The sequence below is a fragment of the Bubalus kerabau genome, chromosome 2 (assembly GCF_029407905.1).
Source record: "Bubalus kerabau isolate K-KA32 ecotype Philippines breed swamp buffalo chromosome 2, PCC_UOA_SB_1v2, whole genome shotgun sequence".
Lineage (NCBI taxonomy): Eukaryota > Metazoa > Chordata > Mammalia > Artiodactyla > Bovidae > Bubalus > Bubalus kerabau.
In genome coordinates this window covers 144,452,425-144,479,558 of record NC_073625.1, presented here as the reverse complement: position 1 = coordinate 144,479,558, position 27,134 = coordinate 144,452,425, and the positions used below count along the sequence as shown (strand labels likewise).

Below are 27,134 nucleotides of genomic sequence, written 5' to 3'. Positions count from 1 at the left end.
GTGAAAAGTGAAAGTGAAGTCGCTCAGTCGTGTCTGACCCTCAGCGACCCCATGGACTGCAGCCTTCCAGGCTCCTCAGTCCATGGGATTTCTCAGGCAAGAATACTGGAGTGGGGTGCCGTTGCCTTCTCCAGAGAAGAAGGGCACTTAGAAGTAAAATCGATGGACGTGAGTCTGAGTGAACTCCGGGAGCTGGTGATGGACAGGGAGGCCTGGCGTCCTGAGATTCATGGGGTCGCAAGGAGTCGGACACGACTGAGCAACTGAACTGAACTGAACTGAAAGTTCTCAAAAAGTAACCCTAGAAAATGTGTCTTGTATCCTCATCCTACATTTTCCACCTAGATTTGTGTAAAAACATAACAGTAAAAATAAAAGAAGACAAAATGATTTCTTAGTTTTCTGTCCACAGCTATAAATATGTCATAATAGGGGTGCTAATAAAAACAATGAAATTTGGTTTTTAACGTTATGTCATTCAACCATAATTATGTTTCATAGCCCAAAAAGATCATTGGGGTTGTTAGTGATGGTTTCCCCTCAAATCTAGCATGTCTGCCCTTGCTATTTGTTTCCTTATCTGATAATTTACCCTGTTTGAAACTTCCTTGTGCTTTTATCATCTAAAACCACTTGTGTCCTGATCCTGGGTGCAAGCACTGATCCCAAGTCATATTCCTTGTCTAAGCCATGTTCCAAGTAAAGGTTCCTGACCAAAGTTTTGTCAACATAATAGCTACCATAAGTTTTGATAGGAAATAAATTGGTTCATAAAAGTAATTCTTAAAGTGGAACTCGGATGTTTCAAAACTGCTTAATGAGAGTTCTTGAAGCTTTTGCTGAAGGTACATCAGGATGCACAGAATTGGAAAGCTTCTAAGACTTCATCTCTTAAAACTTACTTAATAGAAATAAAGTGTTTATTGCATCATTAGACAATACATTTCCACTGTGACTATGCTCACTGAGTATTCATTGTAGTGACAATTAAAGAGAAAATATATTAAGAAAACAAAGTTGCAAAACTGAATAATTTCAGCAACCCAAGAAGATAGCATATAAATCAAAATGTTGCAGTTGCATGGGAATGGTCAAGCCATCTACAGCATAAGAGAAGTTTGTATTATTTTTCATCAGTAGGGGGGATAAAAGTACGTGGTTTTAAATATCATGTTTAAAGCACCTAAAGAACCCAGAGTTGTCATGCTAAATACAAGAGATCTAAAGATCTGCCGTTACACATCCATTACATTTAGTGAACTGTCTTCCTGGCTTTTTTGAAGTGCTGTATACACGATCTTGCAAAGCGAAACACTTTATGTACCATACGAAATTTGAGGCATAATGTTTAATGTTCACAGATAAGTTAACAAAACTGTATGCTGGTGACTTTTTTATTTTCCAGTTTTATGTCCTTCAGTTACTTTAAGGAAAGATAAACAAGAAGGTAGGAGAATAAAATGTGCTTTTCCCTTCTACCTTTTTCACTCTTTCCTATATTAAATTATAACTGCTGATTTGCACCCAAGGAAGAAATCATGTTAAAATATGCTGGATTTTTTTTAATGTTTAGATAACAGCTTTCAAAACACAGCTAAGTAAAATGTGTTTTGAGATGGAAAACATTTGGTCTTTTTTTGCAGCTTTCAACAGCTTAAGTGAAGGGATTTTTAATGTTCCCAAACAGCTGGGCCATAAGATGTGTAGTATGAATTCTACTCTCACTGAAGGCTCCCTTCTCCCTCACTACACCAAGAGGTTCCTCTTTCTCTTCTTATTCTTACTGCCTGTTCATCTTCACAGTTTTTCATTATCACAGCTTTCTCATAGGTCATGCTTGCAGCAGTGACCGCTGAAAGAACTTTTCCTTGAATAGAACCTAAAATTTTTCTTTAGAAAAATGCTAATTTTTAAAATATATTTTGTGGTGGCTGGAGAAGACAGCAGGTGAGTGTACACTGGCATAATAATAACACCTGAGTGATAGGGAGGGGGGATTGCATTCTAGTTTTCAGGATCTCCCATAGCTTTCTCAAAAGTGCTAATGCATCTACAGTTCACACTATTTGAACTGTCTTCATTTTTACCTGATGGCTCATACAGTAAACAATCTGCCCGCAATGCAAGAGATCCAGGTTCGATCCCTGGGTTGGGAAGATCCCCTGGAGAAGGAAGGGGAAACCCACTCCAGTGTTCTTGCCTGGAAAGTTGTATGAGCAGAAGAGCCTGGTGGGTTACTGTCTATAGGGTCGAAAAAGAGTCAGACACAGCCGAGCAACTAACACTTCACTTCATTTGTAACACTCTCCCAACATCACTCTAAACATGCTCAAAGGAAGTTTTTTCAGAACTAAATATTTCAGTTATCTTCAAACTCCTTCCAAGGTAAGGGGTTGTACATAAATGCACTTATGTATGTATCATAAGTAAGTACTGAAGAGGGTGTGGATGGCAATCACACATGACAATTTAATGTGAAAACAAAAGTAATCATTGTTTAAAAAAAAAGTCAAATTGAGGAATTGTTAATAACATTTAGTGCAAAGGTACTGAGTTAAAGTACATCTTAACACTGAACAACAGGTGTACAGTTTTACAACCAAAAGTGTAAAAACAATGGTTCAAAAGTTTGCATACAATAAATATACAAACCATGTCAATAAACAGCATTCATAAATATACATAAATTATGTAAATTTCTTGGCAAGAAATAGCAAAAATGCCATTGTCTATTTTTATAATCTGTTATTTATATTTGTTTGCTAGAAATTGTCACTTTTTTCTTTGTCTCAAATTTAGGGGTTTCATTGAATGGAAATTTGTCTTTCCCTGTGCATCCTTCCTCAAACTGCCTCCTCCTGTCCTATTATTGCAAACTATGAGAACTTCTAACCCTTACGATGGAGAAGGCAATGGCAACCCATTCCAGTACTCCTGCCTGGAAAATCCCATGGACTGAGGAGCCTGGTAGGATGCAGTCCATGGGGTCGAGAAGAGTCGGACACGACTGAGTGACTTCACTTTCACTTTTCACTTTCATGCATTGGAGAAGGAAATGGCAACCCACTCCAGTGTTCTTGCCTGGAGAATCCCAGGGGCGGGAGAGCCTGGTGGGCTGCCATCTATGGGGTCGCACAGAGTCGGACATGACTGAATCGACTTAGCAGCAGTAGCAGCAGCAACCCTTATGAAGAGCTGTTGCAAAGTGGTAAGGATGGACGCAGAGTGGAAGAAGACAATGTGAATCCATTAAATGACACATTTGATTGGCTGGGAAACTCAGAAGTCCCACACTGTAGAAGAAAAGATGCTGTGGTAGTTATTACCTACTGTCAAGTTCAAAATAATAAGCAATTCCTAATATGTAGATGAGAGTGAAAAAGTTGGCTGAAAACTCAACATTCAGAAAACTAAGATCATGGCATCCAGTCCCATCACTTCACCGCAAATAGATAGGGAAACAGTGGACACAGCAGCACACTTTACTTTTGGGGGCTCCAAAATCACTGCAGATGTGACTGCAGCCATGAAATTAAAAGACACTTGCTGCTCGGAAGAAAAGTGATGACCAACCTAGACAGCATATTAAAAAGCAGAGACATTACTTTGCCAACAAAGGTCCATCTAGTCAAAGCTATGATTTTTCCAGCAGTCATGTATGGATGTGAGAGTTGGACTATAAAGAGAGCTGAGCACCAAACAATTGATGGCTTTTGAGCTGTGGTGTTGGAGAAGACTCTTGAGAGTTCCTTGGATTGCAAGGATATCCAACCAGTCCATCCTGAAGGAAATCAGTCCTGAATATTCATTGGAAGGACTGATGCTGAAGTTGAAACTCTAATACTTTGGCCACCTGATGCAAAAAACACCTTTTTCAACTCATTTGAAAAGACCCTGATGCTGTGAAAGATTGAAGGCAGGAGGAGAAGGGGATGACAGAAGATGAGATGGTTGGATGGCATCACCAACTCGATGGACATGAGTTTGAGTAAGCTCCAGGAGTTGGTGATGGACAGGGAAGCCTGGCGTGCTGCAGTCCATGGAGTCGCAAAGAGTCAGACACGACTGAGCGACTTAACTGAACTGAATAGTCATTTGAATTGCTGTTGTAAATCCTCTATGACTGCTTTTCACTGTGGCTGATTTCTACTTCAACCTCTATTCCAAATAAATTAACTTGTTCTTGGATAATTTACTTTATACGTACATGATCTACACATTTATGAATAGACATGCAACCCTAATGTAAGAAAATGGATCTGTGTGTATCAGACACACACTCACATATACACCACAGCTTCAAAATTGTTTTTAACATAAAAACATACCAGAATGTACACATTTAAATGGGTTTTGAGTACTTGTCCTTCCAGGTTCCATACTTCAATCAACAGAGTTATTATCCACCAGCTACTGACTCTGATCCTTTAAAGTCAAGGGAATATGACTTTAAAATATTCTCTGTAAAATGAAATAAAATCACTGAGAAATGAAGGAGAATAGCAGCTTCTCCTGTGAAAACATTGGTAAGGAGGAAAGGTATTTTCAAAACAATTGCAATTCTATTGTTAAATAATTTGATCACTTTTAGAAGAATTTTTAAAAATCAGTTTTAAACTTCTCATTATGAGTTTTTGTTGAAAATGCCTAAGATTCCAGAGCTAATGCTGCTAATTTCCCATCTTGGTGTACTATCTTTTCTTTCTTTTTTTTTTTCTTTCATGCTGCTTCAAATTAAACTACTCTGTCCTTTATTAAATTATGGTATTGTTTTATTTTGGTTTGACTGAGCGATATTAGGTTAAAGAATTGTGGCTGTGAAATTGGTAAATGTTGCCAGTTTCTAGATTAAAATCCTGCTAGGTCAGATTTGTTAACATCAATTACATTGTAAACTGGTTATGCCCAAAGCAAAAAGATTCTAACTTCATTTCCTGTTTTATGTTTGTGTGTAAGCTTAGTCAGTCCGACTCTTTGCCCCCTCACCCCCACGCCATGAACTGTAGCCCACCAGGCTCCTCTGCCCCTGGGATTCTCCGGGCAAGAACACTGCAGTGGGTTACCATGCCCTCCTTCAGGGAACCATCTGGACCCAGGGATCGAACCCACATTCCTTATGTCTCCAGAGGATTCTTGACTGCTAGCGCCACCTGGCATTTCCTATATTGACTTACTGGTTCTGTGCTGACCCTCATCTCATCTTTTTTTTCCATATCACAACTGTTTTGGAGACCTAATTGTCCACTTAGTGAGATCCTTGCTGCTTAAACCTTATAGTCTGACTAGGCTAAAAGTAAAGAACTAGTCCATGGTTTTCACCGAGGAGGCAATCCTGACTAAAACCAGACAATTGGCAGGTCACATAGATGAATTGTAACACTAGGAAAAAATTCAAATTTTCATACACAGTGTTAACTTCTTTAACAGGTATAAAAATTCAAAGGATATAGTAAAAGCAAAATATTTATAATTTAGATTAGAGATAAAATTCACGTACATTGAATTTAGACATATTATTAATAGAAAAAATTGCCATGTGAGGAAGACAAAGAAAATTATGTTTTCTCAGATTTTGGTTTCTAATCTTTAAAAGGTTATAGGTAATATTGCTTCTAACACAAGTTCACTTCATGAGCATAGACTAAATTAAACAATGTTCTTTAGCTGTGAACGATCAAGGAGAATTTGTTTTCTGTTTTACTATTTAATATAGGGAAAAAGTACACAGGGTCTTGAGCAGAAATATAATACTTAATATCTTATCTGAGTCAGAGGTGAACTCTTTCCCCAATTCGGAAATATTAAGTAGAAGAAACTATGATAAGAAGCTCATCTGGAGTTATCAAAATAAGTTAAATTAATCTCATTAATTTGGATGGAATAATCAATATATTGTAAAAATAATATATCAATAGAAATGATGGTAATAATACTTCCAAGTGTGTTCTGCTATGTCCTTTGCAAACATTCCAGAACCTAAGTGGCATATTTTCTCTCACATTACTAAATGTTTGCTCTGACCTCAGAGTGTTAATACAAATAAAAATATTGACATTTTTCACACTTATTCAATACCCACTGAAAAGAAACCTAAAGTATCATTCAAACCTCAGTACATCTTGTGCTTTAAAAAAAAAAAAAAAGAAACCTTTCTTTCAAATAGAATTCCAAACTGTAAAATAATATGTCTTAGATAGTGAGAGCAAGAAGTAGCCTTTAGTTTCCCTGAACTATTCCAACTTCCTGCTTAACCATCTTATCAGAAGTTTATCTTAATAAACAGAGAGGGGCAGCATGATACTCTTGTTCTGTTCAGTTCTCTATGAGGGCAGTTCGACTTTTTTTTTTTTCATGGGAAAGAAGAAAATGTCAGCCAGCCAAGATACAAAGGCCAAGATGATATCTTACTACTGGCCCAATGAAGTAATATTTTAGGAAAATTATATTTAGCCATTTATGTAGTTTGTACTGGAAATCAAATCCCTAGACTGTCACAAAAGCTATTTCATATACATGCCTAATGCTGCAAACTCTCTTCTGATTGAATCATTCTATTTTTACCTCTGTTGATTTAGCGATATCATTAAAATTAATCATTAAAATTGTCAGTTCCAACTCAGACCTTAAACGTCAACACCAAACCTCCCCGTTCTCTCAGAGGTAACCCTCAAATTATGTTTCCCATGGTACATAATTATACCAGGTCAAATGAAGGCACAATTCAAAGGTATATACACTTTTGTGAGTGCCAAAAATGTGAACTTGGCCAATTTTTTTTTTTCATTCTGCACCAAGTGCCTAATGCTGTGGTGATTTCTCTACTCTGCATTATTAGCCAGTCTCCCTCATTCTGGAAACACTGCACAAAGCTCCAAAGGGAATTCCCCCAGCAATCTACCTAGGATTGGGAGAACTCGGTGTCCCCTTAAGAAAAAAGTAGAAGCTGGGGAGTCTTTTCCCTCTCCCTCTATTGAAGAAGTATACACTGCTGAACCTGGCAGCTTAACAGGAAAATCGAACAAACTGTATTAACCCATTTTAAATACACTTACTGGTGCTTTTGAAATTCTACCCATAATGTTCTTTTCTGCCAAAGAGTGGCCAACACTGTAGATTCTTTGATTTTCCATTCTAATCTGAATTTAGATTTAAATTCTAAATCCAATGGGCAATGTTTTTCATTTGTAAATTACAAATGGTCTTCCATATACAAATGGTAAAATTGTAAATGGGATATTGTTTTCCGTGTTGTTAATAGGAAATTTTCAAAATGTGCTAATAGAATTTCTTTCATTTTATATCACTGTATACTTACAAAGAGCTTCCCTGGTGGTTCAGACGGTAAATAATCTGCCTGCAATGCAGGAGACCCAGGTTCAATCCCTGGGTCCGGAAGATCCCATGGGAAGGGAATGTATACCCACTCCTGTATTCTTGCCTGAGAAATCCCATGGACAGAGGAGCCTGGCAGGCTACTCAATGGACATGAGTTTAACCAAACTCTGGTAAATGGTGAAGGACAGAGAAGCAAAAAGTTGAATAGGACTGAGGGACTGAACAATGACAACATAGTTACAAATTCCTTGCATTATTTTAAAAATGTTTCTCTTCTCTAAGTATACACAGTATAATTTAATTTTAAACATCCCAGTTTTTTACCAGAAAATACTTTTTAAAAATTTATTTATCCATTTAGCAAAGGAGGTGCAGTAGTGAAGATCTGGAGGAAGAAAATTGTGCAAGTAAAATACTATTGTATTTTTCTATTAGAAATATTTACCTGTATATTTTTAAATTTTTTTTTAATTTATTTTAATTGGAGGCTAATTACTTACAATATTGTGTGGTTTTTGCCATACATTCACATGAATCAGCCATGGGTGTACATGTGTTCCCCATCCTGACCCTCCCTCCCATCTCCTTCCCCATCCCATCCCTCAGGATCATCCCAGTGCACCAGCCCAGAGCACCCTGTCTCATGCATGGAACCTGGATCTATTTCACATATGATAATGTACATGTTTCAATGCTATTCTCTCAAATCATCCCACCTTCGCCTTCTCCCACAGAATCCAAAAGTCTGTTCTTTACATCTGTGTCTCTTTTGCTGTCATGCATATAGGGTCATCATTGCTGCTGCTGAGTCGCTTCAGTCGTGTCCGACTCTGTGCGACCCCATAGAAGGCAGCCCACCAGGCTCCCCCATCCCTGGGATTCTCCAGGCAAGAACACCGGAGTGGGTTGCCATTTCCCTCGCCAACGCATGAACGTGAAAAGTGAAAAGTGAAGTCACTCAGTCGTATCTGACTCTTAGCGACCCCATGGACTGCAGCCCACCAGGCTCCCCTGTCCCTGGGATTCTCCAGGCAAGAACACTGGAGTGGGTTGCCATTTCCCTCTCCAATGCATGAAAGTGAAAAGTGAAGTCGCTCAGTCATATCTGACTCTTAGTGACCCCATGGACTGCAGCCCACCAGGCTCCTCTGTCCATGGGATTTTCCGGGCAAGAGTACTGGAGTGGGGTGCCATTGCCTTCTCCAAGGTCATCATTACCATCTTTCTAAATTCCATATATGCCTGTATTTTAAGAATAAATTAAATTACTTTGGTTTTCATGAAGAAATCTATTCATAACCAATAATAATTCAAGGTAGATTGTTAGATTTTCATTCATCCTGAATTCCCAGTTAGACTTAATTCTTCTTGGAGAAGTGGCCCTTGTAATTTTTATACCCCTTTTAATGCCTGGTCCCATGGTTCATATATTGTAGGTACCCCAATACATATTTGAGGGGATACAAATTTGAAATATTGTGTTAAAAGTTTTTGAGTTCTTTAACATTTATAGCATGGCCACTGTCATCCTTTGAAAAGAGAAGTATAAAACTACTCTGTAAAATGTGTTTAGAAATTGACTTAAAATAAAATAAAAACAATTATTATTTAAATAAATTATTATTAGAGTAAATAATTTCATATCCATTTGTCAAGCACTTTCTCCATGCTACTCAGATGCAGAGGAAGGAAATGATGAAAATGCATAATAACAGGGATAAGAAGTTATTTCTCAACTATTGTAAGATGGAAAAATCCATTAAGAGAAACAGGGAAACTTGCCTGGAAGACGTACTAGAGAAAACTATTAAGATATAGATGCAGAGGTGGGGCAAGGAAGAACTATTGGCCTTAGATTTCTCAAGGGAAGCCAGAAAACTGATTACAGCAAAATAGAAAGTTCCCAAGAGAAAAAACATTAATGTTAAAGGAACACCAGGTCACTTCAGAATGAGCAATAGGAAATTAAACCAACATTCAATGGGCTCCATCCAGAGTAGAGTGTAAGACAGGAAACTCATATGAAATCTAACAAGCAACACTGACAAAGAAAGAATTGAGGAATGAGAAACCAGAGGAATTCTCCTTTTGTCCACCATGTTATAAACTTTTACTAAGAGAAATATATACAAATAAAAACTTCTTTAATGTCTGCCCATGATTTGACCTGACACACAAATGTTACTTATGTTTAAGAACTAGGATGGTCATACCTTGTGCCAAGTAATGTAAATGTAAATGTCAAGGTAATCATGCCACTTCCAAAGACATGGATTTAATTTTCTGAGTTTTCTTATATAGACTACTATCTATTTTATTGAGTATCAAGTTTCCCAATATTCTACAAACTCCTGATACATATCAATTTCTTTTCTTTCTTCCCATTGTATTATGGGGTTTTACTTTATTCACTTCTACAGATACCCAGATATAATTAAAGGCCTAAGCATCTAGATATTATTCCCCAAACAAACTTAATATTAAAAGAAATAAATTGTGACTATAATTTTTTTTTCTTGGGGATATGGAAAATGGAACAGAAATGAGATTACATTAAAAAAAAAAGGTGCAATTTTATAATGCTGAAGATTTTGAATGTTCATGATTAGGAGGAAAGTAATAAACCTGAAAAATGGATTTGAAGATTTTGTGTTCATGGACTAAAGGAATATAAACTATTCTTTGCCATGTTTTGATTCCTACCATGGTATCATGAAGGCCCAATGGGACAGGAGGCTGAGGACATCACTCTGTAGTGTCCAAACTCTACAGCTCACTGGCAGCTAGTGTGACAAGTCCTTTAACCTCACCATGCATCAGCTTCTATTATTGGAAAAAGGAGAGATAACTGAGGTCTCAATGCCTGTCTTCTTTGGATTCATGTGAAAATAAAATGCAAGAGAGTTCCAGAAAAACATCTACTTTTGCTTTATTGACTACACCAAAGCCTTTGACTGTATGGATCACAACAGACTGTGGAAAATTCTTAAAGAGATGGGAATACCAGACCATTTGACTTGCCCCCTTAGAAATCTGTATACGGGTCAAGATGCAGTTAGAACTGGACATGGAACAACAGACTGGTTCCCAATTGGGAAAGGAGTACATCAAGGATGTATATTGTCACCCTGCTTATTTAGCTTATATGCAGAGTACATCATGTGAAATGCCGAGCTGGATGAAGCACAAGCTGGAATCCAGATTTCCAGGAGAAATATCAATAACCTCAGATATGCAAATGACACCACCCTTATGGCAGAAAGTGAAGAACTGAAGAGCCTCAATGAAATGGAAAGAGGAGAGTGAAAAAGTTGGCTTAAAACTCAACATTCAGAAAACTTAGATCATGGCATCCGATCCCATCACTTCATGGCAAATAGATGGAGAAACAGTGGAAACAGTGACAGACTTTATTTTGGGGGGCTCCAAAATCACTGCAGATGGTGATTGCAGCCATGAAATTAAAAGACGCTTGCTCCTTGAAGAAAAGTTATGACCAACCTAGACAGCATATTAAAAAGCAGAGACGTTACTTTGCCAACAAAGGTCCGTCTAGTCAAAGGTGTGGTTTTTCCAGTAGTCATGTATGGGAGTTGGACTATATGAAAGTTGGACACTATGCTGCTGCTGCTGCTGCTGCTAAGTCGCTTTAGTTGTGTCTGATTCTGTGTGACCCCATAGACGGCAGCCCACTAGGCTCCCCCATCCCTGGGATTCTCTAGGCAAGAACACTGGAGTGGGTTGCCATTTCCTTCTCCAATGCATGAAAGTTAAAAGTGAAAGTGAAGTTGCTCAGTCATGTCTGACCCTCAGCGACCCCATGGACTGCAGCCTACCAGGCTCCTAACACTATGAGAGTTGGACTATAAAGAAAGCTGAGCACTGAAGAATTGATGCTTTTGAACTGTGGTGTTGAAGAAGACTCTTGAGAGTCCCTTGGACTGCAAGGAGATCCAACCAGTCCATCCTAAAGGAAATCAGTCCTGAATATTCTTTGGAAGGACTGATGCTGAAGCTGAAACTCCAAACTTTGGCCACCTGATGTGAAGAACTGACTCATTTTAAAAGACCCTGATTCTGGGAAAGATTGAAGGTGGGAGGAGAAGGATGAGATGGTTGGATGGCATCACCAATGCAGTGGACAAGAGTTTGAGTAGGCTCCAGGAGTTGGTGATATGCAGGGAAGCCTGGAGTGCTGCAGTCCATGGGGTCACAAAGAGTAGGACACAACTGAGCAACTGAACTGAACTGAACTGAACTGAAAGTAAAATGATATTGGATATCAGGGTATTTTATAAAATCTATATAATTATTAAAGTATTGCTATTATAATTGTTTTATAGTAAATGTCATCTTGACTACCCTAAGGAGAGTATTTCATATTTTTACATTTTGGCCCTATTCATACCATAGCTATTTCATCATTAGCACATGCAATAAAAAATTAGCATAGGAATAAACATAAAATACAGGTGAAAATGACAACATTTGACACTGATAGCCACTTCCTTCTTGAAGTGGTCTACTTCTTTGGCATTCATGATTCACTCTCTCCTGGCTCACCTTCTACTTCAGATTCTTTTTCAGGATCCTCCACTAGGGTCATTTTCTCTCCCTGCTGTGTAAATGATTGGCTTCTCCCAGGGTTTTGTCTTCAGTCCCTTATCTTTTTAACATGTCCCCTAGTTTCTCATCCAATCATTCTCAGAGTTTTAATCTTCTCTCCTTCTGCTGGTAAGTCCCTGATGTCTCTAACCACAAGCTCCCCTCTGAACTCCAGACTGTATATTCAGTTGTCCTGGAGCCATCTTAAATTCAGCATGGCCAGTTCTGAAAATATTTTATGTTCATATCCTTTCTCTGGCTTGCACTATCTTAGACTTCTCTCAAGTCCCCAGTCCAGCCAGTCTGAAGTCTAATCAGTTATTTTTCTTAAATATTTCTCACATCAGGTGCTTGTCTTCTGTCTCTTGAATGATCACACTCAACTCCTTGCATACCGGCTTGCCTACATTAGACTCATTTGACCAAATGCAGTCAGTGATTTAGTTTGCATACAAATCAAACTATATTAAGTCAATGCTTAAAATCCTTCAGTGACTATGATAAACAACAGCCTGAAGACCAAGGAACTTACCACGACACACAGAACACCCCATGTGGCCCTCGTCAATTGTGTCAAACTCATGTCCTTTTACTCCCTACCTCTCACACTGTTCAATCTGTAAGTACAGACCAGTCTTAAGTCCTGACATCCAGGTTCTGAGCCTTTGCTGTGGCAATCTCCACTTTCTCAGGACATCCTTTCTACCCTGTATTTACCTGCTAACTCATATTCATCATTTTACGGACTTCATCTCCAGAAATACATGACAAATTCCCAAACTCCCCACGATGGGTATTATGCTGTGCTTCCACAGCCTCACAGCCATAAATATGTTTTCTTAATATTTATTTATATATAATTACCAGTAAACTCTGGGTTTCCCAAGTGGCTCTAGTAAAAAAACTGGCCACCAATGCAGGAAACATAAGAGACGTGGGTTCGATCCCTGGGTAGGGAAGATCCCCTGGAGGAGGGCATGGCAACCCACTCCAGTATTCTTGCCTGGAGAATCCCATGGACAGAGGAGGCTGGCAGGCTACAGTCCATAGGGTTGCAAAGAGTCAGACACGACAGAAGTGACTTATCACATACGCATGCACCAATAAATTCTAAGATTTCCAAAACCAGAAAAAATGTCTGATACCTATTCCCCTGGCTCATATTAGTTGTTCAATTAAAATGGGACTAAATTTTGAAAAATTAATAATGGTCCTACCAGTAAACATTTTCTTCCAGCACTATTATACATTACTAATGTAACTGACAGGAATGGATGTATGGCATCAAAATTACAGAGTTTTCATTTCTAATTCTCTGGACTAATACAAAGGATGGGTAGAAAAAAAATAATTGTAAAGGACATAATGCAAAAGAAATCTTGAATAAAAACATCCTTACATTAAGAAAAATCTACACTCAATAATTTTACATCCAAATTATCAGTCATATCAACAATGTTTCAATTATGGATGATTTTTAAAAGACTTTTTATCCATATCAAACTAATGAAGAGATTTTTTTTTTTTTTTAAACCATGACTCTTGTTCCTTCTAAGGAAAGGCACCAGATCTGAGATTCTGTAGAGTGGTGGCCACCTGAAGGCATATTTGGAGAAAGCAATTTATCAGTACAAGACAAGGTCATTTCTTTCTTATCCTCCCTTCTCAACTTGACACATAGTATTTTTAAATTAAACAGAAGAATATGCTGCTTCCCAGGGATTTAAGCAACCATCGGGCATATTACTCACATGACCACCGCTGCCCATTACTCAGGAAATCAAGCACAACTTTATTCATAGAAACTGGGAATAAAGACAACTTTTCAAAGCTCAGGTTTTTAAAAGCAGAGTTTTTCTTTTGGTAACTATTGATTGACTTTTCTGTCACCTTTATTCACTGGTGGATATTTATCTGCTCCAGTTGAGAGAGTAAATACCAGAGTCTGAAACTGGACAGACTTGTGTCACAGTCCTTACCTCTGTTGCCTTCTATTTCTAGCTTTATGATCTTCAAAAGTTACTCAATCCCTCCAAGCCTTTCTCCTCATCTATAACATGGGAAAAACAATTAAAGCCAGCACTTAAAATGGGCCAGGCAGATTCTGATGGCTTTGCGAATATTATCTTATATAATTAACATTCTCCCAGTGATCCTAAGAAACAGATATTATTTCCAGTTTACAGTTAAGGAAACAGGGACAGCCCAGTGGCAGATTTCAGTGGGTGGTAGGGTTCAGGGCTGTGGTTCTATGTTCCTCCCTTTCTCTATATGCATTTCACAGTGTTTGCATAAAGATCAAATACATTAATAGTTGACCCTTGAAGAACATAGTGGGAGAAATAGGGGTACCCACCCTCTGCACAGGCAAAAATCCACATATAACTTTGCAGTCAGCCTTCCCTAACTATAGTTCCACATCTGCAATTCAACCATCTGTGGATCTGGATCATATAATACTAAAGTACATATTTATTTAAAAAGATCCACATATATGTGGACCCATGCAGTTCAAACCTATGTTGTTTAAAGGTCAACTCTACTTTAATAGGAGTACTCTATTTTAATAGGAGTAAACTATTTGTGATGGAGAGGTACTCCACAAATGATTCCCTCTAGTTTTTTCAGACATTCTTCTTTATCTTGTATGCCAGTCCCTCACCCAAACATCCAGGCACAGCTTTATGCCACAGGTGCTGACTACCATCAAGTGAATAGGCAAGACCAGTGAAGACTAAAGAGGAACCCAGAAACCACACAGTCAAGTTAGCTTTTATAAAGTCTGCAAATCTAGTTTCTATTCATTTAATTCTGTTTTATTTCTTTAGCATATAGGAAAGGACTATATGCTTTGCTTATGAGGATTTTCAAAGTGTTTTTCTCTTGCACTGTTCAAAACCAGCTTTTGTAATTATTTGTTCTGTGTCTGGTCTCCTGACTAGCTTATAAACCTCAATAGTGGACACACCATGTCTATTTATCCTTTGACACAGCCCTTAAAAATAAGCATGATGCCCAGCACAGCCAGCGCTCAGTAGATATTCACTGGATGAATGAATGAATGAATGAATATACGTAGAAAATGTTTAAAAGACTACGGGCGGTTGACAGAACTGAGAGAGGAACAATGACTGAAGACTGGAGAGAGGTGGTAGGCTAAGGAGTTTGCAGGAGTCAAAAGATGGAGGGTCTCGTAAGTGATGATATAAATTTTGAACTTTATCGGGAATGCAATAGAGGAGGGTTTTGACAGATGAGAGACATAAGCAGATTTAATATTACTTGTGAAATTAATGCTGTGCTTTAACCCACAAATAGAGTCAAGACATCACCATCAACAAGGACCTTGGTTCCTCAAGAGTCAATCCTACCACATTTCAGTGAGTTCTACAGGCTAGATGCATGGTGGGGGAAATAGCATATGGCCAGGAAAGAAGCAGAAGATTCTGCCAATGTATTTAGTGGAATCAGGGAGTATTTGCCAGCTAAGATCAAATTCACTAAACATACACTATGTTTAGAACACTAGTGCCCATGTGCTAGGTTCTCCCATGTTTAATATTTCAAAATGAATTTTTAAAACATAAATTGTTCAGTTCTTTCTCTGTGTATCACTTAATTTCTAGGTAATGATAAATCCTAGAATATGTTATGCTAACTATCCAATGCCAAAGTTTTATTGTTTTTCTTATAACTCCTGAGACCATAAAGCTCCTTGGAAACAATCACTAAACTGTCCCTTTTGTGAGGTGGCTAACCTTTAGTAACACTGAACACCTCTTACTGCACAAAGCTTTCACGGGACATTCAGATTAAGTACCATTAATCACAAAATTACAGTGTGTTAAACATCATGAAAAGTTCAGTTTTGGATACACTACACCTACATTATTTATTTAACAGAATAATAAAACATAAATGTGTTCTAAAAATGAACAAAAACAAAAGGGTGATTAAAATCTCTCTGACATACACTTGAAAGGCAAAACAATTTTTTTATGAGTAATGTACTTTCTAAAAAGTATCTAAGCCTATTCATAGCCTTTCTCTTTACTATACATAGCCATATTATGTTAGCCCTGCCTTTCTTTGCAATTTATGTTTTAACAAATTTTAGACACCACAAACAGGCCTTTGCTGTATGAAATAAACCATGAGATATTAATGCAAAAGCTATTGTGCTGAGAGCTCAGAAACCCTACACTTTCACTCTCGATGTCAGTGTGTTAAAAGAGATTTTAGTAATGGCAAAGCCAGTCAACAGGGAATAATTAAACTCAAGTTGTCTGAGATTTGCTGTGATGTGTGGAATGATAGTTTCCAACCCAGCTGCTGCAGAATGTTTGCCTAAGGAGTGTGGTTGACCAGAGGCTGCAGTTCAGACAAAATGCAATGAAAAAGCTCGTTGACCTCTGAAACAATAGGTGGGGCCTACTTGAATAATAAAATCAACACAAAGTCAACAGTTAAACCAGGCTGTACCCACAGGGCCATCTCCCTAGCATGCCACTGAAAGTTTTAAAAGGAGAGAATTGCTTCAAAGGAAACTGAAAAATATCTATGCTGGGCACCTTTTACCAGCTCTTAAAGGTGTAGCCTGCCAACTAGACTCAGCAAAACCCTTCAGAATGACCTCAGTTCCCGTTTCCTGGTTTCCTGAAAAAGTTCTTCAAATTCAACTTTTTAAAAGGACATATTCTATTTTCTTCAGTGGTACGGTTGGTCTCTCTTCTAAAAAATAATTTTATTTATTTTTGACTGTGCTGGATCTTTGTTGCTCTGTGGGCCTTTCTCTAGTTGTGTCGAGCAGGGGTTGCTCTTCTTTGCAGTTGGTGGGCTCAGGCTCTAAGTGGGCAAGCTGCAGCAGCTGCAGCTCTCCGGCTCTGGAGCACAGGCTCAGTAGCTGTAGCGAACAGGCTGAGTTGCTCTGCAGCATGCGGGATCTTCCTGGATCAGAGATCGAACCCCTGTCTCCTGCATTGGCAGGTGGATTCTTTACCACTGAGCCATCAGGGAAGTACCTGGGAACTCTTGAAGCTGTCAGCCAAGCAGGCATGAGTTCTCACTGACAGCGTGGTGTCTCCTGAGCCCCACCCCCATGCCATCTCTGGCTAGGCCTGCAGCCCAGCCGAAGCTCTGCAGCCTGCGTGGTTTCCTACAAAACTGAGGTACAGAATGTAGTCAGCATCGCTCCGTAGTGCAGACGAAGCAGAAAGACAATTTGTGAGCCTGTGTGTTGTTTTACTTAAGGAATTCCTTTTTAATTTTACTGGCATTTCTAATATGGTCACAAAATAAAAAGGCAATTATTTACCTCTCTTTCCTGTCTACAGCACTCTAAACCTCAGATCTAATAGGATTTCCATTTAGAAAATATTTGTATAGCCATTTACAAGGCCTTATAGAGTGAAGGCATGCCAAGGTAGTGCAAATGTTCAATTTATTGTGGCCAGACTTAGTTGGCACTAAAGCAAAAGGTTTTACTATCTAATTTTAATGTAAATATTAATATTTGTACACAAATACACAGATATATATACACACTATATATGGTGCACAAGTGTCTTTAGGTATGTGTGGGTTTTTGGATGCATAAGATACTTATCTAGCTAAGATACTAACTGGCTAATAAAAATCTTGAAGACCAATTTATAGTATGCCTGATGAGAAATTATTTCCTGCGGCTTATCACATATCCTATTAAAAATACCCTTCCTTTAATCACCTCCTCACACATATCAAACTTGATCTTTTTAAAATCATGGGTATATGAGTCCCATGGGATAAGAGATGAGAGAATTTTCTTTTTAGTAAGAATTAGAGCCTTTTTACTTCCCTTTTGTCTTACCCAACAAACAGATTTGTACTTTCTTATTGTATATCTGAAGATGGGAAGGCATTTTCTAAGACTCTCTGCATCTGAAGTCCTAAATCTGAGAGATTTCAAAAATTTAATTTAACACATATTTTTGAAGCAGCTCCCATGGTGTCAGCACTTCTAAGTAGATTTCGTACCATAAGAAAAGTGAGCAACTTCAAATTATTTAGGAAGTTGAGCTAATAATACTAAGTAAACTCATAGTTACTAACATTGATGAGCACTTACTATGTGCTAGGCATTGTGCTTATATATACATAAAACTGCTCATGTAATTCTCACAAGTAACCTGTGAGGTACATGCTATGAGTATCATCATTTTATATTCAAAGTAATGAAAAACACAGCTATCAAGTAATTTGCACAAAGTCACACAGGCTAATGAGCCAATTTGCCTTTAGACTTGAATCCTTAGCTACTGGGAATCATCATCTTCTTGTAGATCTGTGTAGGCTTCTGCTGTCCAATGTTGTGACCAATAGCCATGTGTGGCTATTTAAATTTAAACATGATAAAAGTCAGTTGCTCAGTCATGTCCAACTCTTTGCAGCTCTGTCCATGGAATTCTTCAAGCAAGAATACTGGACTGGGTAGCCATTCCCTTCTCCAGGGGATGTTCCCAACCCAGGGATCAAACCCAGGTCTCCTGCATTGCAGGCAGATTCTTTAATGTCTGAGCTATCAGGGAAGCCTAATTCAATTTAAAATTTTACACTTAGTCACACCAGCCATATAGTTCAATAGCCACATGTATCAGTGCCAAATGTACTGTTCAATGCAGATATAGAACATTGTGTCACAGGAAAAGTCTTGATGACAATAGTATTTGGTTCTGGACAGGATGTTTAAACTGAAGCTATATCTACACCTATCAGGAAAGAAGCCAACTAAGATGAAGCAACCAGAATACTGGGGAAAAGCTTATGGAGTCACATGATTATGGAGTCAGGTGATATGAGTTTAAACTTTAGTCCCAACTCCCTGTTTCTGTGATCTGGAGCAAAATCTCAGCTTTCCCAGCTGTGTAATGGGACTGATAATGTCTTCTCTGCCAGATCTTATAAAAATTAAATGAGATACACGTAGAACTTCTGCTCAGAGAAGACTCTTAGAAAATGACTTATATGTATTTGGAGATGAGAAATGCAAATCAAAGCTAAACAAAAAATAAAAAAGGGTAGGAAGAGGGATCACTTAAGCAGGTGCTAGAGCTGCTTGAATTGAGTCTAAACATTTACAGAACTGATATGCTTGCAATTAATTACTGCAGAGGGTCACCAGCTGAAAGGCATTTGGCAGAGTGTAATATAAAATAGGGCTGCCAAGGCTAACAGCTATTATTAAATGTCTGCATACTTTAACGACCATGCTTAGCACTTCTGGTCTCACTCGATTCAAAGGGCAATCACCAGTCTTGTTCTTTGTGACTGTGACTTCATGAAAATAAGCAGATTCTCGAGCCTCACCCCCGAAGGTTCTTCTAAATCAGTAGACCTGAGATTGAGTCCAGAAATCTGCATCTTATAACAGTATCCTTACTTTTGATGCGGGTCTGTGGAAGACACTGAAAAATTTCAAAGTTTCAACTTGTGTAAAACAGTGAAGCAAGTTGCAAGTCTGCATTTGCATGAATGCTAACAGTGTCAGCATTGGACATGAGACTTGGCAACATGTAGGAAAATTGCCCTTAATTTGGACAGCACAGAAGTTAAGCCCATGTGCCAAAGTTTATATGTTTTTCTTAAAAGAGAGTCATTTAGTGCCAATTTACTTTGCTTTAGGACAAGAATCCAATAGGATTGCCTATCTGGTTTCCTGGACAAAATGGTTTCATAAAAGTTTTCATACTTTATGGTAACATTATAGAAGCCACTGGAGAAGGGCATGGCAACCCACTCCAGTATTCTTGCCTGGAGAATCCCAGGGACAGAGGAGCCTGGTGAGCTACAGTCCACAGGGTCGCAAAGAGTCAGACAGGACTGAAGCGACTTAGCACAACACAGACAGCAAAGAAGCACAGAACTCAAGGATGTGAGCTTCAGATATCTAGAGAACTTATTTCTCTGGAACTCTAACTTCCTTGATTTACATTTAAAAGGAGATATTATCTGAACACCTGCGAGTTTCAGATATTTGATCCAAAAATATTTGGCTAAACAGAGTTTGTTGAGATTGAGCAATGAGTGGAATAGGGGTCAGGATCTGGAGTGAGACAGACTTGAGTTCCTTCCCTGGGTCCACAACTTCCCAGCTAAGAGGCTTTGTTTGAACTAATTAAAATCTCTGAGCCCCACTGTCCTCATCTGTAAAGTGAAGGTAACAGAATGGCCATTATCAAAAACTCTACAAATAAATAAATGCTGAAGATGGAATGGAGAAAAAGGAACCCTTCTACACTGTTGGTGGAGGTATAAATTAGTTCCACCATTATAGAGAACAGTATGGAGGATCTAAACACTAAAGTAGTATTACCATATGATCCTGCAATCCCACTTCTGAGTATATCCTGAGAAAACCAAAATCCAAAAAGATACATGACCCATAATGTTCATTACAGCACTATTTACAATAGCCAAGATGTGGAAACAACCTAAATGTTCACTGGCAGACAAATGGATAAAGATGTGACATGCATGTGCACACGCATGCATGTGCATGCACGCGCGCACACACACACACAAGAATACTACATTCAACCATAAAAAGGAATGAAATAATGCCATTTTCAGCAACATGGGTGGACATAGAGATTATCATATCAAGTGAAGGAAGCCAGACAGAGAAAGACAAATACTATATGATAGCATTTATATGTGGAATCTAAATAATACAAATGAATTTATATATAAAACAGAAACAGACCCACAGACATAGAAAACACACTTATGGTTGCCAAATGGAAAGGGAGGAGGGATAAACTGGGAATTTAAAATAAACATATACACACTAGGAGTGTAGTAGTAGTAGTGTTAGTCGCTCAGTCGTGTCTGACTCTTTGCGATCCCATGGACAGTAGCCCACCAGGATCCTCTGTCCATGGGATTCTCCAGGCAAGAATACTGGAGTAGACTGCCATTCCCTTCTCCAGGGGATCTTCCTGACCCAGGGATTGAACCCGGGTCTCCTGTGTTGCAGGCAGATTCTTTACCATTTGAGTTACACAACTATATATAAAATAGATATTCATCAATAACCTACTGTATAGCACAGGAAACTATACTCAGTATCTTGTAATAATCTATAAGGGAAAAGAATCTGGGGGAAAAAAAAGTATATATAACTGAATCACTTTGCTGCACACCTAAAGCTAAAACAACATTGTAAATCAACAATGAAAGTGAATATGAAAGTCTCTCAGTCGTGTCCCACTCTTTGTGACCCCATGGACTATACAGTCCGAAGAATTCTCCAGGCCAGAATACCTGAGGGGGTAGCCTTTCCCTTCTCAGGGGATCTTCCCAACCCAGGAATCAAACCCAGGTCTCCTGCATCACAGGTGATTCTTTACCAGCTGAGCCACCAGGAAAGCCCAAGAATACTGGAGTGGGTAGACCATTCTTTCTCCAGAGGATCTTTCTGACCCAGAAATTTAACCAGGGTCTCCTGCATTGCAGGTGGGTTTTTTTTTTTTACCAACTGAGCTATCAGGGAAGCCCATCAACTATACTTCAATAAAAATAAATAAATTTTTAAAAATAGGAAAAAATAAAAATGAAGGTCACAGTAGTATTTATCTCACTATCTCTCAATATGTAGTGTGATGAGCAGGGCACAGTGTTTGGCAAATAGTAACAAAGGCCCGTTGTTGCTATTGCTATGGTCACCCCAGAGATGTGATGGGCATGGTCAGACCAGGTAGGACGAAACAGTTAATGATGGAGTGAATACACAGCTTGAGGGAATGGACCACAGCACTCACTGCCGTTGTTGGGATCACTAAAGAAAATGAATACACTTTGGTCTTCAACACTCCTGCTCTGTGATTTATTCCCTCATCTCATCAATTCAGCAATGAATCTGTGGTAGATTTTAATCTAACTCATACCTTATTATTCTGAGAATCTCTGTGAGACATTGCCCTGACTCCAGACTTCCCCCTCTTTTTTACCGGTTCGGCACTTATCTTCAAGATCAATCATCTTAAACACCTAAAATATACCATCCTTAATATTTCACTCTTTTGCCTAAAAATGTCCTCTGGCTTTGCCATTGTAGCAACAACAACAGGAGGAGGAGCAGCCAGAGTTCACTCGAGCTGAGCAGCATTTCCTGGAACACAGACGCTGGGCTGCTAGCTGGGCTACAAATATAAGTAGGACTCACTCTCTGCCATAGGGAAAGTGAACTGGAGGAGGCGGGGGGCAACTGATGTGCTAAAGACTGTAGGAGGGATTTACGAAGAATACTTTTCTGCAGGTTCCTCTCTCAGGGAGAGCTGTGAGAGCAAGATTTGAGTTGAATCATCAAAAATTTGCCAGGTAGAGAAAATGGAGGGCAAACACGGGAGATTTCCAAGGGGGGGTGGGGTGCGGGTGGGCGAATCAGCATAAACAAAGACATGGAGTGGTAGTGGAGCACAGAGCAATCACGGGAACTGTGAGTGAACAAAGATTAGTGGGAGTGCTAAAGCAAGGGGAGAGAGTTTAGAACAAAACCACCAAGGATTATGTCTATCAGACTACAGAGTTTGGTTTCCTAATTTTGGGAAGATTTTAACTGCATAACACTTTTAATTCCCAAGTGAAATCTTACAGTAACCCCTTAATCAAATAAAAGACTATCTTAGTGATGTTGATCATCTTTTCATCTGTTTGTTGGCCATCTTTATGTCTTCTTTGGAGAAGTTATAGTACAGAGAACTCTACTCAGTGGTCTGTAGTGACCTAAGTGGGACGGAAATCCAAAAAAGAGGGGATATATGTATACATGTGGCTGATTCATCTTGCTCTATGGTACACACTAACACAACATCGTAAATAACTATACTCCAATAAAAAACAAAGACTATCTTAGTTTTGATAGTTGATGTTTAGAAAGGATAATCTTGAATGAAAAGAACACCAGTCTTTGCAATAGATGAGTAGCATTTCCTGGAACACAGACACTGGGCTGCTAGTTGGGCTACAAATATAAGTAGGACTCACTCTCTGCCATAGGGAACGTGAACTGGAGGGGGCAGGGGGCAACTGATGTGCTAAAGACTATAGAAGAGATTTATGAAGAATACTTTTCTGTAGGTTCCTCTCTCAGGGAGAGCTGTGAGAGCAAGATTTGAGTTGAATCATCAGAAATTTGCCAAGTAGAGAAAATGGAGGGCAAACACAGGAGATTTCCAAGAGGAGGGAATCAGCATAAACAAAGACATGGAGTGGTGGTGGAGCACAGAGCAATCACGAGAACTGTGAGCGAATTAAAGGAAAGGTGGTGTGATTTGAGAGGATCAGGTAGAATCAAGAAATATCTCTGGGGTGTAGAATATTAAATTTGGCAAATCATTGGACATGGTGAAAAGAAAATGAACTGTAAGAAGCCAAGGCAGATTTCCAAGTTCTACCTTGAAAAACAAGACAGATGATGAAACCATCAAGTGCTACAGGAATCAGAGGAGGGAGGCTGGGTTCACCTCATCTGAAGGGGGCAAGACATTCAGATAAAGATCTTCAGCCAGATATTGGAACTGTAGTTGTGGAGCCTAAGATAACAATTTGAGATTCCTTAGTGGATAAATTGATGTCATCTTGGGTGCCTATCATCCAGGAAAATCAAGGACTACAGGAAGAAAGAAGGACTGAGATCTGGACCCTGGGGACCACTTGAGGTCTATGAAGGGGAAGATAAAGAGGACTCAGAGAAAAGGAACAGAATTAGAAGGGAATCCAGAAGCGAGTGGTGGTCAAGAAGCCAGGGGAGGAATAGGGTCCAAGAATGAAAGAATTGTCTGGAGAAAGAACATTACAGTGGACCAAGGATTGACAAACACCCTGGATTTGGCTTTTGGGATCACTGCTGACCCTTTCAAGTACTACAGGCAAAATATGGGTTGCTGTAAGTTGCAGACCAAATGGAAATTGAGGAAATAAACATGGATGGTAAAGATTATTTGTTAGTGGAGAAGAGGAATATAAGAAGGTATCTATAGATATGCTATTTATCTTTCAAAATCTTCCTTGAAGCCTTCTTTGCTTACCATAGTCCACCATAACCACGTTTTCCTCTGAACAGCAAGGGAATTCATAATCTGGGGCTTCCCTGGTGGCTCAGATGGTAAAGAATCCACCTGCAATGCAGGAGACCTGGGTTTGATCCCTGGGTTGGGAAGATCCCCTGGAGGAGGGTATGACAACTCACTCCAGTATTCTTGTCTGGAGAATCCCTATGGACAGAGGAGCCTGGTGGGCTACAGTTGGACATGACTGAAGTGACAACACACACATCCTTTGTTTGGAGACATATCCTATCACTCAGTATCCTAGATGATTCTATTATAATTAAAGAGTATTATCTTATAAACCTCATAGCTCCTTGTGTAGTACAAGCATCTAATGTCTGTTGAATTCAATTTATCTTTCAAAGGAATTCAACTCAGTCTCTCCTCTCACTGCCCTCTCTACCCTTTCACACTTACACTAAATTTATAATAGTTCATGGACTCTACCATGGTTTCTCTGGCCTCTGGGCTGATACCTGAATATTCTTTTCTACTACTATCTAACTGCCCTTCATTGGAACAAAGTCAATCATCCTTCAAGTATTGGTTTAGATAAGCTCTCTCAGGAAAACCTTCTCTGACTGCCTCTAGACACGGTTTCATGTCCCTTTCAAGCATCACCCATACCTAATATCTTATATCTTTGCATGACAACATGGTACCAGCTCAGTAGGCTGCATTCCTTCTGAGGGACCAGATCCCCTGGGGGCAGGGAAGGAGTGTGACTTACTTATGGATTATCTGCATTCTTGGTTTAGATGAGTAGAAACTGGCTCAGATTATGGGCTTGAATAGTTGAAGAATAAGGAGAAAAAAGGAATGAAGGGATAGAGGAATGAATAAATGAAGAGGAAAAAGGAAGGAAGAAAAAATGAAAGAGTGAATTTGCTTCTAGTCTCAGCACTGTCATTAACTAGAAGGTTACCTTAGTCATACATTTTGGTTTGTTAATCTATAGTCATGATATCACACTAAATTCCTTCTAGGATCCTTTTCATCTTACCATGAGATTCAAAAAGAAATCTAGCATTTATACATGATTCATATTTTTAGATAAAATAACTATATAACTATATTCTGTGGCTGCCCAAAACTTTTAAGCCTTAATAAAACAATATTATCTGAACTTTCTCTTTAAAAGATGACTATGCTAGAAGTCTGGATGAGTTTACACTTACACCTAAGTGAGCGAGTGAGTGAAGTCACTCAGTCGTGTCCGACTCTTTGCGACCCCATAGACTGTAGCCTACCAGGCTCCTCCGTCCATGGGATTTTCCAGGCAAGAGTACTGGATGACCTTGACCAAATGACAAAGCATTCCTTGAGTTCAATTCCTCTACCTAGAAAAAAATGGCGACTGAGGATTAAATGAGAGGGGTAAGCAGCAAAAATGACTTATGAGCTACTGTTGGCTTTACATAAGTTAGTCATCAGATATTATTTGTAGATGGCCAGCTTTTAGGTCTGAGTTTCATTTACAGAATAGCTACCTTGATTTAAGAAAAGTCACTACTTGACACATTAGTCACCACAGTGCAGTTGCGATCAATATTCAGTGTGTAGTTATGTGAACCATTTAATAAAAACTTAGAGATTTAAACTTATTTCCAAGCAATAGGAAGGTAATCTCTTTACTGTTAGGTATTAAAAGTCTGACTGTACAACGTCTTTCATGGGAACCCAGCACACATCATGATGCTTGTCATAGTCTTCAATAGAGACTACAGCCTGGAAAATCGGGGTAGAACTTTCGGATTCAAGAGGGTGCCTTCTCACCCTTCAAAGAAATTGCAGATTTTCAGAGCCTCTTCCTGGCTATGATCAACCTCTCGCGTTCCTGACAGAGTTTCAATTTAACCAAACCCCACTGAAACGAATGCCTGCTCCACCATACTGCTTCTCATTCTTAACCAAGGAGTTAAGTTTCACGTAGCAGAACATTCATCAATGAGTAAGAAAATGTACACAAATACAAATAAAAATGGAAAAGCCGACACCTTACGGTTTTTTGCCTTATGTAAGCTAAATTTTCTTCCATTGGAAACAGAACTACTTGTGCAGGTGGTTGCTAAATGCTACCAGCTGCTTTGTGGCAATATAGGTTTGGAAACAGAACTCCGAAAAGAAGGATGGAGAGGGGGAAAAATAAAGAAATGGGTGTGGAATAAGACTCTATATTGAACTAATTCCCTGGGTAATACAGGAGAGGCGGAGAGCAACTTCAGTCGTAAACAGTAAGCAGAATTTCCATTCAGCTGGCCTGCCATAAATTTATTTTTCCAAGAAAATGAAATGGAACAAGAGAACAGACATACCTGCTTTATGTTAAAGAAAAGCATGTATGAACCTAATACAGGAAGAAGTTGTTTAAGACTGTACATCCTTGAGAAAATATTACCTCCATAATAGTGCCAGGGTCTCTGTTAACCTGGGTTATCAGCCACATAAATTAGACGCACACTGGGGCAGTCTAACCCACACAGCCGACTTCAGTGCTCACAGAATGCATACTTCACTCCATCTTTTGCTTCCTTTTGTCCTCCTTCCTACGCACTAAGCTATTTTTTTAAGACCTTTGCACAAATACTGTTTTAACTATCTTATTATTCATATTGTATCCATTGAAAAACTGCTGAGAAAATAATGGATCCATGTAGATTCTAGTAATGAAATTAGCAATACCAACACAAGAATTGGAAGAGAGTCACGTATGCGGTTTTAAGGAATATGGTTCTCTCTTGATACCAGAAAACCTCTTTTCTTTAAGCAAGGTCTTGGCAGTGCCAAGAATATAACTATCAGTATACTTAATTTCAGCTTCTCTCCCACCCTGATGGGGAAAGCAAGAACGGGATGAAACAGGGAAGGAGAGGGGAAGAATAATAAAAGAAAGGAAAGAAGAGGGGAATTAAGAAAATAAAAAGAAGAAAGAATGAGACGAATGAAGAGATAAGTAGGAAATAGTGACCCTTGAAAGAGAAGAGGTGGAGACTTGAAGGAAAAGCCCACTTGACACACACACGTCCACCTTCTGTAGAGCTTTTTACTTTGCTGAGTAATTAGGGAGTAACTGGATACCTTTGTCCTGATATGGAAAAATCACTGCCA

At 38.9% G+C, this 27,134-nt stretch overlaps 1 protein-coding gene and 1 long non-coding RNA gene across 8 annotated transcripts in view; one reads left to right on the top strand and one right to left on the bottom strand.

Annotated features, from left to right (window-relative positions):
- Positions 1–27,134, bottom strand: part of MECOM (MDS1 and EVI1 complex locus) — a 637,339-nt gene that overhangs the window by 91,942 nt on the left and 518,263 nt on the right. The gene's annotated exons all lie outside the window — the stretch shown is intronic.
- LOC129643918 (uncharacterized) lies at positions 22,166–23,838 on the top strand. Its single transcript, XR_008710600.1, has 3 exons — positions 22,166–22,296; positions 23,056–23,219; positions 23,576–23,838. It is a non-coding gene; the product is annotated as an uncharacterized LOC129643918 (long non-coding RNA).